The following is a 17739-nucleotide window of genomic DNA, read 5'->3' on the forward strand; positions in this document are numbered from 1 at the left end:
TCCAGTATTGGGCTATACCCAAACATGTTACCGTACAAACCATTGCTATTAGTTTAGAATACATTTTCGGTGTGCCCTCTACCGGAAAATGGAGTAACGCCTGCTCTGGGGTTAACACTATTTCTCTCTCTAATATCAGGCTTAGGAATTCTGAGGTTTGGTCCCATAATCTCTTAACTTTCTCACATAACCACCATGATGTATGTATATAGGAGCCCACTTCTCTGCAACCCCTATAACAGAGCCGAGTATTCACCTCCTCTGATTTAATATATCTTGTCGGATACATATACCATTGATATACAACCTTTATGTAGTTCTCTTTCAATGTAGCATTAGGAGTGAAGGACAAACCCTTGTTAATATTTGCTATCCATGTTTCTGTTGACTATGACTTGTCTAATTCTTTTTCCCACTTCAACATCATGGGTGTCTTTTTATCTTTGTCTACAATATTGAATAAGGGGTACAGTGTAGATATTAGTCCTTTCCTATTATTTTTGCTCAGGCATATTATGAGCCTTATCTTGACCTATTATTTCCTGTATTCTGGACTTCAGCTGAAGATAGTGGAACCATAAATTATGGTCTGGGTTACCCAGCTCCACATATTGTTTCATGGTGATAATTTTACCATTTACAAGCCCGTCCGCAATTCTATATAGTCCCTTATTTTCCCATTTCTTTTGGATCTGTATATCTATGATTGGTGTAATTGTTATCAGTGGTGTCAACTGGGATCTTTCACTAGTTAAGGGGAATGTTCTGTTCAATTTATCCCATAAGAAAGTAGTATGATTGATAGAGATGCATTGTTTTATGTGTGGTGGCCTATCTGGTCTACTTGCCCATAATAATCTATCCAAACAACTCATCCTCATGATGTCCTTTTCTATTTGGACCCATTGTGCGATATTATTTGTTTTGTACCATCGTATCGTCTGGGCCATTCTAGCAGAATGGTAATATGAAAGTAGGTTTGGAAGTCCCATTCCTCCTCCACTTTTGTGTCTCATCATCAGACTTTTGTTAATTCTTGCTCTTTTACCTTTCCAGATAAAATGTAGGCTTTCCCTATGCATTTTATGTAAATCTGAGACCGGTACTGAAACTGGCACGGACCTAAACAGATAAAGCAGTTTAGGCAAAATCAACATCTTAACTGTTATAATTCTTCCATATAAAGAGATACAGGCCTCTAGTTATTAAGGTCTGGCGGACCTGATCTGACACTGCGGATCAGGTCCGCCAGACCTCGCTGAATACGGCGAGCAATACGCTCGCCGTATTTAGCATTGCACCAGCAGCTCACAAGAGCTGCTGGTGCAACGCCGCCCCCTGCAGACTCGCGGCCAATGGGCCGCCAGCAGGGGGGGTGTCAATCAACCCGATCGTACTCGATCGGGTTGATTTCCGGCGATGTCTGTTCGCCTGCTCAGAGCAGGCGGACAGGTTATGGAGCAGCGGTCTTTGTGATCGCTGCTTCATAACTGCTGTTTCTGGTGAGCCTGCAGGCTCGCCAGAAACATGGGGCATCAAGCTCCATTCGGAGCTTGATACATATGCCATATTATGTTTATTCCATTTTTCTAGTAATTTCCTAATTCGGGCATACATAGGAATATAATTAGCTTTATATAGTGTATGGACATCTGCAGTAAGGTTTATCCCTAAATATTTAAGATATTTCTTTGTCCAGAAGAACGCAAAATTTAGCTCTAATAATTTTTTCGTGTGCTGAGGTAGTTTTAAGTTTAGTGCTTCACATTTGTCTTTGTTTATTTTGTATCCTGATAATTGTCCAAATTTGTCTATCAGGGAATATAAAGGTGGAAGGGAAAGTAGAGGTTTAGTCAGGGAGAGGTTAATATCATCTGCGAAAAGTGAGATTTTATATTCATTATCACCATGTATTATTCCCGCTATATCTGGATCATCTCTAATTTTTACCACTAGTGGTTCAATACAAATCGTGAATAAGAGAGGGGAAAGTGGGCATCCCTGTCTTGTTCCATATCTTATTTCTATCTGTTTTGACTGGTATCCTGAGAGTCTAATAAAAGCTTTAGGTTTGGAGTATAATTTTGTCAGGGCATCATGAAATGGTCCTCTAATTCCCATTTTATTCAGCACTGCGAGCATATAATCCCAATTAATTCTGTTGAATGCCTTCAGCATCCAGCGTTAGGAACAGAGAAGGCACTTCTTTAATGTTTGCTATATTTATTAAATTTATCATCTTACGAATGTTGTCTGGGGCTTCCCTCCGTTTAATGAAGCCTATTTGATCTGTATCTATCAATTTCATAATGGGGATGGCTAGTCAGGAGGCTAATATTTTAGTAAACAGCTTAAAATCTTGGTTTATAAGGGAAATTGGTCGATAGTTTTGACAAAATTGTCTGCTGTTACCTGGCTTTGGTACCACCATTATTTGTGCTTCTAAGAGGTCAGGGGGAATATCTGTTCCCTGTAGTATGTAATTAAACATCGTCACTAGTTGCGGTGCTAGGGATAATTGCAAATCTTTATAAAATAAGCCTGGGAATCCATCTGGTCCTGGGGCCTTGTTTCTTTTTAGTTTTTTAATGGCCAGGGAAACCTCTTGCAGTGTTATAGGAGCATTTAGTGCCTCAAACTCCTCTTTTGAAATTGTCTTAATAGGGCAATCACCTAGGGACTCATCCAATTCCTCCGTAACTTGCCCTTCCTTTTTGGAGTATTTTAAATTATATAGAGCATTATAGTAGTCTGTAAAGCTATTGGCTATGTGTATGGGATCATTGGTAACAATCCCAGTTGATTTCTGGATTTGAGGAACTGTGGTTGCCCTGGTTATATCCTTCAATTTATTTGCGAGCATTCTATCTGGCTTATTTCCATAAACATAGTATTTTGTGTCTAACACTTTTATTGCATATAGGGCCTCTTTATCTAGTATCCGACTTAGTTCCTCATTTTTCCTTTTAAGTGTGTTTAGTAGCAATTTTTGGGAATGCTGTTTTACTTGTGTTGATGCCGAGCCTGTATTAGTTGCTATGACTTCTGTAACATGTTTCTGTATTTTCTGCTTTATAATCTCATCTTGCAATAGGCTCAGTTGTAAGGTCCATGATCTAATTCTATTTGGGTTTAATAGTCCCTCAAGCTCAATTTCTACCATATCATGATCTGATCAGGAGCAATTACAAATTGTGGCCGATGTTACTAAGGGGAGCATAATTTGACTAAGTAGTATGAGATCTAGTCTAGAGTGTGATCCATGTACAGGGGAATAGAAAGTGTAATCTCGTGGCCCTCTATTTAATGCTCTCCAGCGATCAATCAGATTATAATCCAAAAGAAAGTCTTTCAATATCTGTTGTGTGCTTGTGGGCCTCATTCTAGTATGCGTACCCATGGAGGATCTATCTATAGTGTCATCTAGTCTCAGATTGAAATCTCCTCCTATGATAGTTTTGTATTTCTTCCACTGGGAGAGTTGTTTGTTCTACTTTGTTATGAATGATGCTTGTTGATAGTTTGGTGTATATATATTAATTAATAACATGGGAACGTTATGTATGAACCCCCTCAGTATAAGAAATCTTCCCTCCCTATCCCTAATTACCTCCTCTTCTTAAAAATGTAATGTGGCATGTATAGATACTCCGTATTTCTTTTTATCGTTGATAGCATGATATTGCGTAGGGAAGGTTTTATCCCAGTATTTGGGGGTGGAATGGGAAGTAAAGTGGGTCTCTTGTAGCATAATAATATGGCCTTTTAGGGATCTGTAGTCTATTAATGCTTTTTTACGCTTAATATTGAAATTTAGACCTCTAACATTGTGGGAGATAACCTTAATAGGCATAACGTCTATATAAAGAGATGCTCATTGTAAGTGTAAAGAAAGAACCCCCTGCATTTTCCTCATTTGAGGGCCTCCTATTGTGTTTATTATTTATGAATTGTGCTTTAAACATATCATGTCTTGTCTTGTTATTGGCTAGTGGCCTTATCTTGGAGTTGGACCTACCTGTTAGACCTCTTATATCCCTGGGTCGACTGTATATCATATACTTATCCTTGTAAAAAAACTCCAATGTTTCTTGGAAGATTGTAAACAAAAATAAACATGTAATAGCATAAAGTTAACTTATAACACAGAACATTTTTTTTGCATCAATACAAACAATGTCAACATTAGAACCAAACCTGGAGTGACAGCAGTCACCTTTTGATCTTTTAGACAATTTGAACCATGATGGGGGAAGGGGGGTAGGATAAGGGAGGGGCATAAGGGGGGGTGATGATCAACAGGGGTCAGCAAATAGGGGCTCACAGAGATCAGTCTGTAAAATGTATAGTTAATAAGCAAAATTACCAACTTCTATGTTAACAAATCTTACTGTATTTGGGTGATTCACCAGTGATTGGTTAGCCTACCCCACTGAGATTTACAATTATAACATCTTGTAAGCTGAACCTTAAGTCTCTCAAGGAGGTGGCGTTTCCTCCCTGTCTAAGGAGGAGTGTTCTCTGGAGGCTACAGAACTGGCTTGGATCTCTGCGGCTTTCCATTCTTGCCCACCGATGTCCATTCTCTTTGTGGTGGTTTCCTCAGTGCTCTTGGTGCAAGTTGTGGATCATGATCATCTACTGGGATCTCTAATTTGGAGAGTATCATCTTTCCTTCCTCTACTGACGAACATGTATGAGTGGTATTCAAATGTGTGAAGACCAATTTGAATGGAAAATTCCATCTATATCTGACTTTTGCTTTTATTAATTCTGTAACAACAGGTCTCATGCCTCTACGTCTCTGTAGTGTAGTAGGGGACAAGTCCGTGAATATTTGAATTATGTGCTCTTCATATGTGAGGTTGTTGGATGCTCTGGCAGCTTTTAGTATTAAATCTTTAATATGGAAATAGTGTAGCTTCACTATAATGTCCTGTGTCTTAGATTGAATAGGCTTGGTTAGGGCTCTGTGGACTCTGTTCATAAGTAGCATATTGGATTCAATATCAGGTACTAGTTGGTCAAAAATTTCTGTGACGTCAGATTGTAGATTTTTGTATTCTTCTGGCAGATTCCTTATTCTTAAGTTGGATCATTAGCAACCAATTCTCTAGGTCTTCAACTTGATCCTCTAGTTTTTTAATATATATAGAATGGTCCAGAAGAGTGTGCTTGATCTGAGGGATTTCCTCAGCAATATCGTCAACTCTGTTCTCAACCTCTAAGGTCCGCCCTCCAATTACTCTAATATCTTTCTGGAGTTCAGACATTGCTGTTTTAAGTTCTTCCTGGAATAGTGTTTTAATTTGGGATAGGAGTTCTTGATTTGGGATGTCTCCCAGTCCAGAGGCTTTTACCTCCATGTTGTCTAGAGTATGGTTTAGGTTAGAGGGAGATGATGTTTTCTCCTGTGCTTTAAGTTTCTGTTGGCATCTGGATAAACACTCCTTGACTGATTGGTTTCTGTTTTTCATCTTGAGGGAGTATGCTGTAAAGACACTAATCTTGGGGTGAATAGGAATCGGTTATATTAATGGGTTCTGTTGTTCCCAGTAGACGCTGTGTATATGACTGAGGAAAGTTCAGTTTGCACTTCTATTTATCATCTTTCTTAGTGTTTAGTTCACTTGTCTAATTGCACATGATACTCCAAGTTGGCTCTCCTACTTTAGTATGCCATGCTGTGTTTCTGGCTGCTTTTACTATTAATAGGGAATTCCAGTTTGTGTACCAATCGGTATCTACATCCCACTATTGGGTTCCCTAAGTGTCTCCTGACTTGCCGCTACTATTACTTCAAAGTCAGGTTAGGGATTCCCCAGATGTTGGATAATGTGGTAGAAAAGAACTTTAGTTTTAGAAATTCCCTATCTGTGAGGAGCTAATCTACATCTGTCTCTTAACTCTTTACTCTGGGACCCTGCCTGATTTTAGCACATCTAATTGTTTATCTTGTTCACAAGATGCAGCGCCTTTTTAATATTTCCTACTCTCTATGCGGTATTCAAGCCCACTCTCCAAGCGGAGTGTCTCCTATCGACTAAGCTGGAAAAGGGGATTTGGGATATGACCCACCTGTTGTGGCAGGTGGGAAATGGGGGAGAGTGGGCCAGAGGGCCAGAATCAATACCCTGCAGGTATCCAACAAGGTATCAGGGTTATGTCTTTCCAGTCAGCACCTGATATTTTAAGGCTGTTAGTGTCTGTTAAAGTGCTGTTCTACTGACTTGCAGAGGTGTTGTCTAAAAAAGAGAAGCACAATTTCAGAGAAGCAGTGTGAAATATTTATACGTGGGGTCTGCACCTTTTGTTGCTCTTATTGGGCCTCTTTATCTGTATATTATTGCTTCCTACTATATTTTGATGGACTGCGCATAAAAAGTAGGCTCTCTATGAGAGACTGTGTTAGGGGTTTGGTATCTTTAGTAGGGTCCCGTTTTTTGTAGTTGTATGCTGAGCCTTTGTCTTGGCAGAATCCCCCTGTTTGTGGGTTTAGGCAATGTAGGTAGGCTTGTGTTACTGTGTTAGCAGTGATGGAGTCCTTTGATCTGATTGCTTTTGCACCCTTTCCCCTTTAAAGTCTGTTGTTCCCTTCGGATGTATTAATATTGCTGGGATAAGATGCAGCGTGTGTTTACCCCGTAACTGAGTCTCTCTGTGTTTTAGATCCCGCTATTTCTGCTATTCGGGCATTACAAGAGTTTGCCACTGCTAGGGAAGGAAGATGCAGCCAAGATGGCGGCTTTTCGCGCCACTTCGAAATAGATGTATTGCTGGCCTACTTTCTCCAATCCCTACAGTGTTTGTTAATATCTGCAGGAGAGCCCTCCTGCAGATGGATCTGTTGTTGCTTTTGAATCCGCTGTAAGTTAGAGTCCGTCACTGCTAGGATTCAAATCCTCTTAATGCCGTGGATAGCGTGGAACTCGAATCTGCTGGGCCGTTTGCAGGGATGTCCTCTCTGTTTACGTGATCTCAGCACTTGTCTGCACTGCACCTGATAACACAAACTTTTTAACTCCGAGAGCTTCTGCCTAGTAAGTTCATAATACTACTTGACATACCCTCATATATAGCACAAAAATGTTTATCTCCTAGAGCCTATTATTAGTATATATCAGACATGACATATTCAACAGCTTGGTTACACTGCCACAATAGGTATATGCTGTCTGCGGCTGGGACGGCATCTTATATTCTTACTATCTCATGTAACCTTACCTTACATCGAACATACCAAACTTCTTTATCTAGTCCTTAGGAGATAACCTACTTACAAATGTGATACTTACTCTCATAATGGTCCCATATAGAGGCTCCAACACATAAAACACAGTAGTGGATTACCCTTAACTTACTATCCCTAATCAGTAACTGCAGCAAATATACTAATTACATTAATATCTCGGTCCCCCATATTCTAACATGAGCTCCTCGGGGGCTACATCCAGTTTAAAATTTTAAAGTTAACTATACTATTGCCTTTCCTTTTTCATTCTCATATATAATACAACTTTATATTATAATATTCCATACTTATTTTACATCACCTCAAGCTGTGTTTACCCACTGAAAAATATTCCGGAAAGTGTCATTAGATCCAATGCCATATTTTATGTGCCACCTGAGTGTTCTTTTTTGCTACATATACTAAGACACTGGAAAGGGAGGCCCTCCAGGTGTGCACCAAAGTTTATTCGATATAAGCTATACAGGATATTTTCCTAAAGTGTGTGCTGGTCCTGCTACTCTCACACAAAGTATTTGTTATGTTAGGTGCAAGTATTTGATATCCTTAACTGCAGGACCACTCAGTCTCACACCAAACCTTTAGGTTCATTAGATGTAATCAAGAACCTAGTTTTTGCTCATAGATCTGAGGGTCACTGCTGCATGGATGCAGAGTGAAAGAAATGAGATTTAAAGGTATATTATCCCGATTGCAATAGCAGTTTGCAATATGCAGATAATTATGCAGAGAGGAAGAAATGAGATTTAAAGGTATATTATCCCGATTGCAATAGCAGTTTGCAATATGCAGATAATTATAGAGATAATAGATAAAAGAAAGATATAGATAAGATTAAGTATTAGTAGGTGAATGTCAGCCTCAAATAACACAGGTTGCAACCAGGAGGTGTTTCTATATAAATTAAGCAGGAGAGCTCTATAACAGGTTATGTTGTTTTTAGTTAACAGGCAGTCCTTAGTTAGTCTATAACGTTGTTAGTATTCATGTAAACAGCAGGCAGTCCTTCACAACCAACAGTATGATTATTTGATAAGGCACATAGAATAATTAAGCACAGTTCGTCAAGCTGAATCGATAGATATTACAGGCAATCAGATAGTTAAAGGTAGCTGTATTTGCATAAGCGTCACACTGTAAAACATGCAGGAAAGTCCTTTTAAGTAGAAAGTGAATTAAGGTATAATACGTTACCAACTTCAGAGAGTAAGAAATAGTAACGGTTACCGCAGCTTCAAGGTGAGTTGATATTAAGCACAGGAGTTGGTTGTTTGCAGCCAGAGTGAGAGAGAGCTCCAGAGACTTACGGTGACGTCAGACGCCGAAACACGGCTTCAATGTATAAGCCGGGAGAAACAGAATTAACAAGTAAGAGATACTTTGAGGATTCCGGACAAAACAAGGAAACCTGATATATGACGATCCAAAGTTGAAAAGCACACAGCAATTGTAGTTATTAAGAGTAAATTCCTTGGTTAGGAATATCAGCAAGGTGTCTTCGTTGTTGCTCAGCTTATAGCTAAGTGAATACAAATTACCAAGCATAGGTAGACTGGAGGAGGGGCCTTATATAGGAATGTGAATACCTGAACATCCTGATTTAAAGGGACAGGAACATAACAGGACGCCCCCCTAAAAAGAGCCGCTCCGCGGATCAAGGCTTGGGTCGGTCGGGATGTCTTCGATGAAAAATTGAAAGAAGACGGGGTGCCGACAAATTAGAGTATGGTTCCCAGGAGTCCTCATCAGCCCCAAAACCTTTCCATCGTACCAGGTACTGGAGTTGATTGCGGTATAAACGAGAGTCCAAAATAGAATCCACCTCATACTCAACCTCATCCACAACTGGAGGGTTAGTCAACGAAGGATGAGGGGGATCCCTTATCGGAGAGAAAGGTTTCAGGAGGGACACATGGAATGTAGGATGTATCCTGAGAGAAGGAAGCAGCTGAAGAGTCACAGCATTTGGATTAACAACCTTAACTATGTCATAGGGACCTATGAAGAGACTTCCAAGCTTTTTACTTGGAATACAGAGTTTCAGGTGTTTGGTACTTAGCCAAACCTTATCCCCAGGTTTATAAAGAGGGGGTTTTGAACGTCTTAAATCATAATGATGTTTCTGTGAAGCTTGAGCTTCTTGTAAGGTTGTTTTGAGAACAGAAAAACCCTCAGCAATAGTATTGACTGTCTGATCAACCGTAGGTAGCAAGGAATCGGTTCTGTGGAAAAGATGATATGAAGGGTGAAAACCATAATTAATATAGAATGGCGAAGTTTTTGTGGATGCGTTGGTCATGTTATTATGTGCAAATTCTGCAGTAGGCAGCAGAGCGAACCAGTTATCCTGTTGGTTGGTACAATAGCATCTCAGATACTGTTCAAGAGACTGGTTAGTCCTTTCGCACTGACCATTAGTCTGGGGATGATAAGCAGTACTTAATCTCCTAGTAATCTTGAGAATAGAACATAACTGAGTCCAGAACTTAGAGGTGAATTGAGATCCTCTATCAGACGTGATGGAGTCGGGTAGTCCATGTAACTTTACAACATGATTCAAGAACAGTATGGCTGTTTCGGATGCGGTTGGTAAACCCATATGTGGGATAAAATGTGCCATTTTAGAAAACAGATCAACAATGACTAGAATTGTGTTATGGTTAGAGGATGGGGGTAGCTCCACTATATAGTCCATTGCTATGTCCTTCCAGGGTCTTTCAGGAACTGGTAATGAAAGTAGAAGTCCATAAGGACGAGTTCTAGTATGTTTGCAAGTAGCGCAGACTGAACAGGATCGAATGTAAGAAGAGACAGAACTTTTCATATTGGGCCACCAATAGTCTCTTTGAAGTATGCGTAGTGTTTTATGAAGTCCAGGATGTCCTGAAAGGAGAGAATCCTGTGCAGAATGCATCAATTCATTACGTAGAGGTTCTGGTATGTATATCTGGTTTCCATGGTAATACAGATTACTACTGTGTTTTTGTAGATCTGCTAATGGGAGTTTTGGATCTGCTCTCTGATACTCTTTTATAGAGGTTTCAGTGATTGAAGTTAATCCAATGAACTTATTTTGTGGAATGATAGAATCTGGAGGTATATAATGTTGAGGTTTTGGATCCTTCCTTGAAAGCGCATCTGCTTTTGTATTTTTGGAACCTGGGCGGTAAGTGATGGTAAAATCAAATCTTGAAAAGAAGAGGCTCCATCTAACTTGTCTAGATGTTAACGTTTTGCTGGTTTTTAAATATTCAAGGTTTCTATGATCCGTAAGTATAAGAATAGTATGTTTAGTACCCTCAAGGAGGTGTCTCCAAAACTCTAGTGCTGATTTTATAGCGAGAAGCTCTTTTTCACCAATAGCATAATTTAGCTCGGCTGAGCTCATTACCCTAGAGTAATATGATATTGGATGCAGTGCTTCCTTGGGTGAAACTCTTTGTGAGAGTACAGCTCCAAGAGCGTACTCAGAAGCATCAACCTCAAGCGTGTACTGTAAACTGGGATCTGGGAATTTGAGTATCGGTGCTGTTACAAACCTCTCCTTTAATATTTTAAATGCGTTCTCAGCATGTATATTCCAAGAGAAACCAGGTTTTTTTCTGAGTTAATTTAGTCAAGGGTCTAGCAATCTCAGAAAAGCCCTTGATAAACTTCCTATAGAAGTTTGCAAACCCAAGAAATCTCTGAACATCTTTTTTTGTACGGGGGGTGCTCCAGTTAGTAATAGCTTCCACTTTGTTTGCTTCCATGGCGATACCAGAAGGGGAAACATGGTATCCTAAGAAGGAGATAGTAGTGGTATTAAAAATGCATTTCTCTAACTTGGCATAGAGATGGTGTGTACGAAGTCTGGACAAAACAAGCTTGACATGGGTGTGATGGTTTGTTATATTGTCAGAATAGATTAAAATGTCATCTAAATAAATGACCATACAGACATCAAGTAAGTCATGAAATACGTCATTTATAAAACACTGGAACGTTGCAGGAGCGTTGCACAGCCCAAAAGGCATTACTGTATATTCATACAGTCCATAACGTGTGCGGAAAGCTGTTAGCCACTCATCGCCTTTCCTCATTCTTATCAAGTTATAAGCTCCTCTAAGATCTAATTTTGTGTAAATTTTAGCTCCTTGCAACCGTTCTATAAGTTCAGGGATAAGTGGGAGTGGGTACCTGTTTTTCTTGGTGCATTTGTTAAGTTGTCTGTAGTCGATAATAGGACGAAGTGATCCGTCCTTGTTTTTAACAAAAAACATTGCAGCACCCGCTGGAGAGGTGGAAGGTCTTATAAAACCTTTCTTAAGGTTATCCTCTAAGTACTGTTTCAAATGAACCAATTCAGGTTCTGACATAGGGTATATATGACCAAAGGGAATGGAACTGCCCGGTAGTAAGTCTATCGGACAGTCATATGACCTATGGGGGGGTAAGTTCTGAGCTTCTACTTTGTCAAACACATCGGAAAATTCTTTATAACATTCAGGTAAAACATGATCAGTCATACAACACACAGAAGCTTTGGGAAAACAGACTTCCTTACAGTAAGTGGAATTAAAATTCACAACACCTTGCTTCCAAGAAATATCAGGATCATGCTTTATCAACCAATTGATACCAAAAATTAACGGGTATAAACTAGAGGGCAAAATGTCAAATGTACATGTCTCAGTATGGCCCTTCTGTGTGATAACTTGTAAGGGTGTAGTGTGATGGGTGATAGGCCCCGTATTCATAAGAAAACCATCAACCAATCTTATGGCTTGTGCACTATCTTTTTTTATTGTGGGTATTTTATGTTTTATTACAAATGCTTGGTCAATGAAATTCCCAGATGCACCAGAGTCAATAACGGCCTGGGTTTTTGTCTTCTGTAGACGCCACTGCAAAAGAACAGAAATTGGTAAATGAGTGGTAAGCGCAGACAATTTATTAAGACAATTTTGGTGCTGAAGATTCTTGCCCCTCTTCTGTCTGATAAGCACAGGACAGTCTCTAACAGCATGGTCCTTTGCTGCGCAATATAAACACAAGTTATGTAGCTTCCTTCTGGCTTTTTCCTCTGGTTTTAGAGGACCCCTCATGACAGCAACTTCCATAGGTTCATCATTTGATTTAGATGGTGCAGTGACCACAGGATGGTATACCGGGATTTTCTTGGCAACAGGATCAGATAGTGCCCTTTCAGATCTACGTTCTCTTATCCTTCTATCAACAGTGATACATAAGGTCATAAGATTCTCTAATTCCACAGGAACTGCACCACGGGCTAATTCATCTTTTAATGTTTCAGAAAGACCTGTTCTGAACTGATTTCTCAGAGCAGGTTCATTCCATTGGGTGTCTGGTGCCCATCTTTTAAAGTCCGTGATATATTCTTCTACTGCTCTTTTACCTTGTCGTAGACTCCTAAGAGCAGTCTCAGCAGTATTCTGCTTATGATGGTCTTCATATAATAGGGACATGGCAGAGAAAAAGGCATCTAAGGAGTCCAATATGGGGTCATTGTTCTCATAGAAGGCGTTAGCCCATGATTTAGCCTCTCCTCTGAGATATGAGATGACCGTTAGAACTTTGACCCGATCAGATGCATAGGTTCGGGGTTTTAAAGAAAAGTACAAAGTACAGGAGTTTTTAAATTCTCTAAACTGAGTCCTGTCACCAAAGAATTTTTCAGGTGGAGATACAATTGGTTCAGGTGTTAAATCAATAGGAGCAGGTTTATCAGATAAGTGCTCATTAATAAACTTCCTAATGTGATCATTTTCAATTTTAATTTCTCTGAGGCCTTGTAGCATATGGTCCATGCTTTGTGCAAGGGAACCAACACGGTTTGTAAGTTCAGTGATATCCATGCTATAGGATATATGTTAGGCTTGGTAATATGTTATGTTAGGTGCAAGTATTTGATATCCTTAACTGCAGGACCACTCAGTCTCACACCAAACCTTTAGGTTCATTAGATGTAATCAAGAACCTAGTTTTTGCTCATAGATCTGAGGGTCACTGCTGCATGGATGCAGAGTGAAAGAAATGAGATTTAAAGGTATATTATCCCGATTGCAATAGCAGTTTGCAATATGCAGATAATTATGCAGAGAGGAAGAAATGAGATTTAAAGGTATATTATCCCGATTGCAATAGCAGTTTGCAATATGCAGATAATTATAGAGATAATAGATAAAAGAAAGATATAGATAAGATTAAGTATTAGTAGGTGAATGTCAGCCTCAAATAACACAGGTTGCAACCAGGAGGTGTTTCTATATAAATTAAGCAGGAGAGCTCTATAACAGGTTATGTTGTTTTTAGTTAACAGGCAGTCCTTAGTTAGTCTATAACGTTGTTAGTATTCATGTAAACAGCAGGCAGTCCTTCACAACCAACAGTATGATTATTTGATAAGGCACATAGAATAATTAAGCACAGTTCGTCAAGCTGAATCGATAGATATTACAGGCAATCAGATAGTTAAAGGTAGCTGTATTTGCATAAGCGTCACACTGTAAAACATGCAGGAAAGTCCTTTTAAGTAGAAAGTGAATTAAGGTATAATACGTTACCAACTTCAGAGAGTAAGAAATAGTAACGGTTACCGCAGCTTCAAGGTGAGTTGATATTAAGCACAGGAGTTGGTTGTTTGCAGCCAGAGTGAGAGAGAGCTCCAGAGACTTACGGTGACGTCAGACGCCGAAACACGGCTTCAATGTATAAGCCGGGAGAAACAGAATTAACAAGTAAGAGATACTTTGAGGATTCCGGACAAAACAAGGAAACCTGATATATGACGATCCAAAGTTGAAAAGCACACAGCAATTGTAGTTATTAAGAGTAAATTCCTTGGTTAGGAATATCAGCAAGGTGTCTTCGTTGTTGCTCAACTTATAGCTAAGTGAATACAAATTACCAAGCATAGGTAGACTGGAGGAGGGGCCTTATATAGGAATGTGAATACCTGAACATCCTGATTTAAAGGGACAGGAACATAACAGTATTGTACCCTTTCTAGGAATACAGCACCACAAAACTTAAATAAGGAACTCATTTTTTTGTTTGCAATAGCACCTACTTGTTATACAACATGGCCTGGGAAACAGGCATATTCTCATATACAGATGAATAGGCAGCCCAGATTGCTACTCTTAATGTGGGACCAAGGGAATTTCTGACTGCTCCTGACAAGGATTTACAAAGACGAGAGCAATGGACTTAAGGATACTTAATATAGAGTTCTCTAATTGTGAACTGCAGGAGCTTACCGGGAAAATTGAAATCCAATAGAATAAACTACGGGAGATTGTGGGAGAGGAGGAGTTCCAGCGCATACACCAGGAGTTCACAGAAAGGGTTAATACCTCTAAGTCCAAGATTGAGGAGCGTAAGAGACACAAATTCCGACGTGATGACTACACCTCTGGGAGCGTATACAGATGGAACTGCCCATGCAGACGTCCCACCAATGCTGGTCCGAGATGGATGACGTCACATACTCGTCAACAGAGGGGGATGGACAGCGACGCAAGATCAAGCTCGGATAGCTCCGGAACAGGACACACACCTGTCGTAAGTGGCTCACAACCCAATGGGGCATCTACTTCTGCTTTTTTAGCAGGTCCAATGGAGACAGACAACAGACGCGGCACCACATGAGAAGGGGTGGCAGACGGAGGCGGAGGAATGGGGACACACCAGAAAACAAAATCCAAACAGAGGAGGTAAATGTTATTAAACTATCCTCACAGACATTAAGCACAGATGAAATAATGGTACTTAACATGGGCTTATCCTTCTGCCCAACGGCTACTCCAGACACATTTTCCATTATGACTGATCTCACCCGCTTTTTCAGGGGTCTGTGTCTGAAGGCATTCTTTAATAACCCCATCAAACAATTTCCATCACAGACCACACATGATGAAGACAATAAAGGCACCTATGACCTGTCTCCCTTTGGCCTAAGTGTAAAAAGTTAATTTAATCCAACTGGGGACAATGTGGCTGTTGAGACTTTTATTGAAATGGTGGACACTGACTTCAGGAAATTAGTAGTGAGTAAGAAACATAACAATATACACAATTTAAGCAAAAACCAGTATCAAGCACTCAAATCCTTGCAAGACCACAAAAACATCACCATTAAGCCCGCCGAAAAGGGCGGAGAAGTGGTAGTAATGGACACAGCCAAATACAAACAAGAAATTATGTAACAGCTTGAGGATAACACAACATATATAAAATTGGACTATGACCCTACTAACAATGTCTGTAAAGGTCTAGTGAGATTATTAGATATGGGTTTATCTAATAAGTTACTAAGAAATTGTATGATTTTTTACTTCCTAAATTGCCTATTGTCCCTGTTTTTTATGTGGTCCCAAAGGTTCATAAAAAATGGATAGACCCCCCTGGAAGACCCAATGTGGCAGGGATACAGGGAGTGCAGAATTATTAGGCAAATGAGTATTTTGACCACATCATCCTCTTTATGCATGTTGTCTTACTCCAAGCTGTATAGGCTCGAAAGCCTACTACCAATTAAGCATATTAGGTGATGTGCATCTCTGTAATGAGAAGGGGTGTGGTCTAATGACATCAACACCCTATATCAGGTGTGCATAATTATTAGGCAACTTCCTTTCCTTTGGCAAAATGAGTCAAAAGAAGGACTTGACAGGCTCAGAAAAGTCAAAAATAGTGAGATATCTTGCAGAGGGATGCAGCACTCTTAAAATTGCAAAGCTTCTGAAGCGTGATCATCGAACAATCAAGCGTTTCATTCAAAATAGTCAACAGGGTCGCAAGAAGCGTGTGGAAAAACCAAGGCGCAAAATAACTGCCCATGAACTGAGAAAAGTCAAGCGTGCTGCTGCCAAGATGCCACTTGCCACCAGTTTGGCCATATTTCAGAGCTGCAACATCACTGGAGTGCCCAAAAGCACAAGGTGTGCAATACTCAGAGACATGGCCAAGGTAAGAAAGGCTGAAAGACGACCACCACTGAACAAGACACACAAGCTGAAACGTCAAGACTGGGCCAAGAAATATCTCAAGACTGATTTTCCTAAGGTTTTATGGACTGATGAAATGAGAGTGAGTCTTGATGGGCCAGATGGATGGGCCCGTGGCTGGATTGGTAAAGGGCAGAGAGCTCCAGTCCGACTCAGACGCCAGCAAGGTGGAGGTGGAGTACTGGTTTGGGCTGGTATCATCAAAGATGAGGTTGTGGGGCCTTTTCGGGTTGAGGATGGAGTCAAGCTCAACTCCCAGTCCTACTGCCAGTTTCTGGAAGACACCTTCTTCAAGCAGTGGTACAGGAAGAAGTCTGCATCCTTCAAGAAAAACATGATTTTCATGCAGGACAATGCTCCATCACACGTGTCCAAGTACTCCACAGCGTGGCTGGCAAGAAAGGGTATAAAAGAAGAAAATCTAATGACATGACCTCCTTGTTCACCTGATCTGAACCCCATTGAGAACCTGTGGTCCATCATCAAATGTGAGATTTACAAGGAGGGAAAACAGTACACCTCTCTGAACAGTGTCTGGGAGGCTGTGGTTGCTGCTGCACGCAATGTTGATGGTGAACAGATCAAAACACTGACAGAATCCATGGATGGCAGGCTTTTGAGTGTCCTTGCAAAGAAAGGTGGCTATATTGGTCACTGATTTGTTTTTGTTTGGTTTTTGAATGTCAGAAATGTATATTTGTGAATGTTGAGATGTTATATTGGTTTCACTGGTAAAAATAAATAATTGAAATGGGTATATATTTGTTTTTTGTTAAGTTGCCTAATAATTATCCACAGTAATAGTCACCTGCACACACAGATATCCCCCTAAAATAGCTATAACTAAAAACAAACTAAAAACTACTTCCAAAACTATTCAGCTTTGATATTAATGAGTTTTTTGGGTTCATTGAGAACATGGTTGTTGTTCAATAATAAAATTAATCCTCAAAAATACAACTTGCCTAATAATTCTGCACTCCCTGTAGATTCCCTTTTAAGTCCCACTGCCTAATTTTTAGATAATGTATTGTCCCCTATGGTCACACAAGGGAGGTCATACATCAGAGACACAGGGCACTTTATTGAATCAATTTCTAAACTGGATAATTTGGGGGAGGATATCATCTTATCAATTTGGGACATGACTTCCTTATATACTGTCATACCACACTCAGTGGGTATTGATTGCATTAGCAACACATATAGCCAGAAACAACAAGAATGGCTTATCCAACTACTTGATTTGGTACTTGCAAACAACTTTTTTCTATACGAGAAACAATTCTATATGCAAAAGACTGGGACGGCTATGGGGTCCAATGTGGCCCCAGCCTATGCCTGTCTAGTCATGGACTCCATTGAGGAGAGAGTAGTCTATGGTGACCCTTTATATAATCAATTCTGTCAGGGGTGGTTCCGCTACATTGATGACTTGTTCATCGTGTGGCGGGGCCCCCCTGATAAGCTGAGACA

Source organism: Bombina bombina, chromosome 1 (assembly GCF_027579735.1).
Source record: "Bombina bombina isolate aBomBom1 chromosome 1, aBomBom1.pri, whole genome shotgun sequence".
Lineage (NCBI taxonomy): Eukaryota > Metazoa > Chordata > Amphibia > Anura > Bombinatoridae > Bombina > Bombina bombina.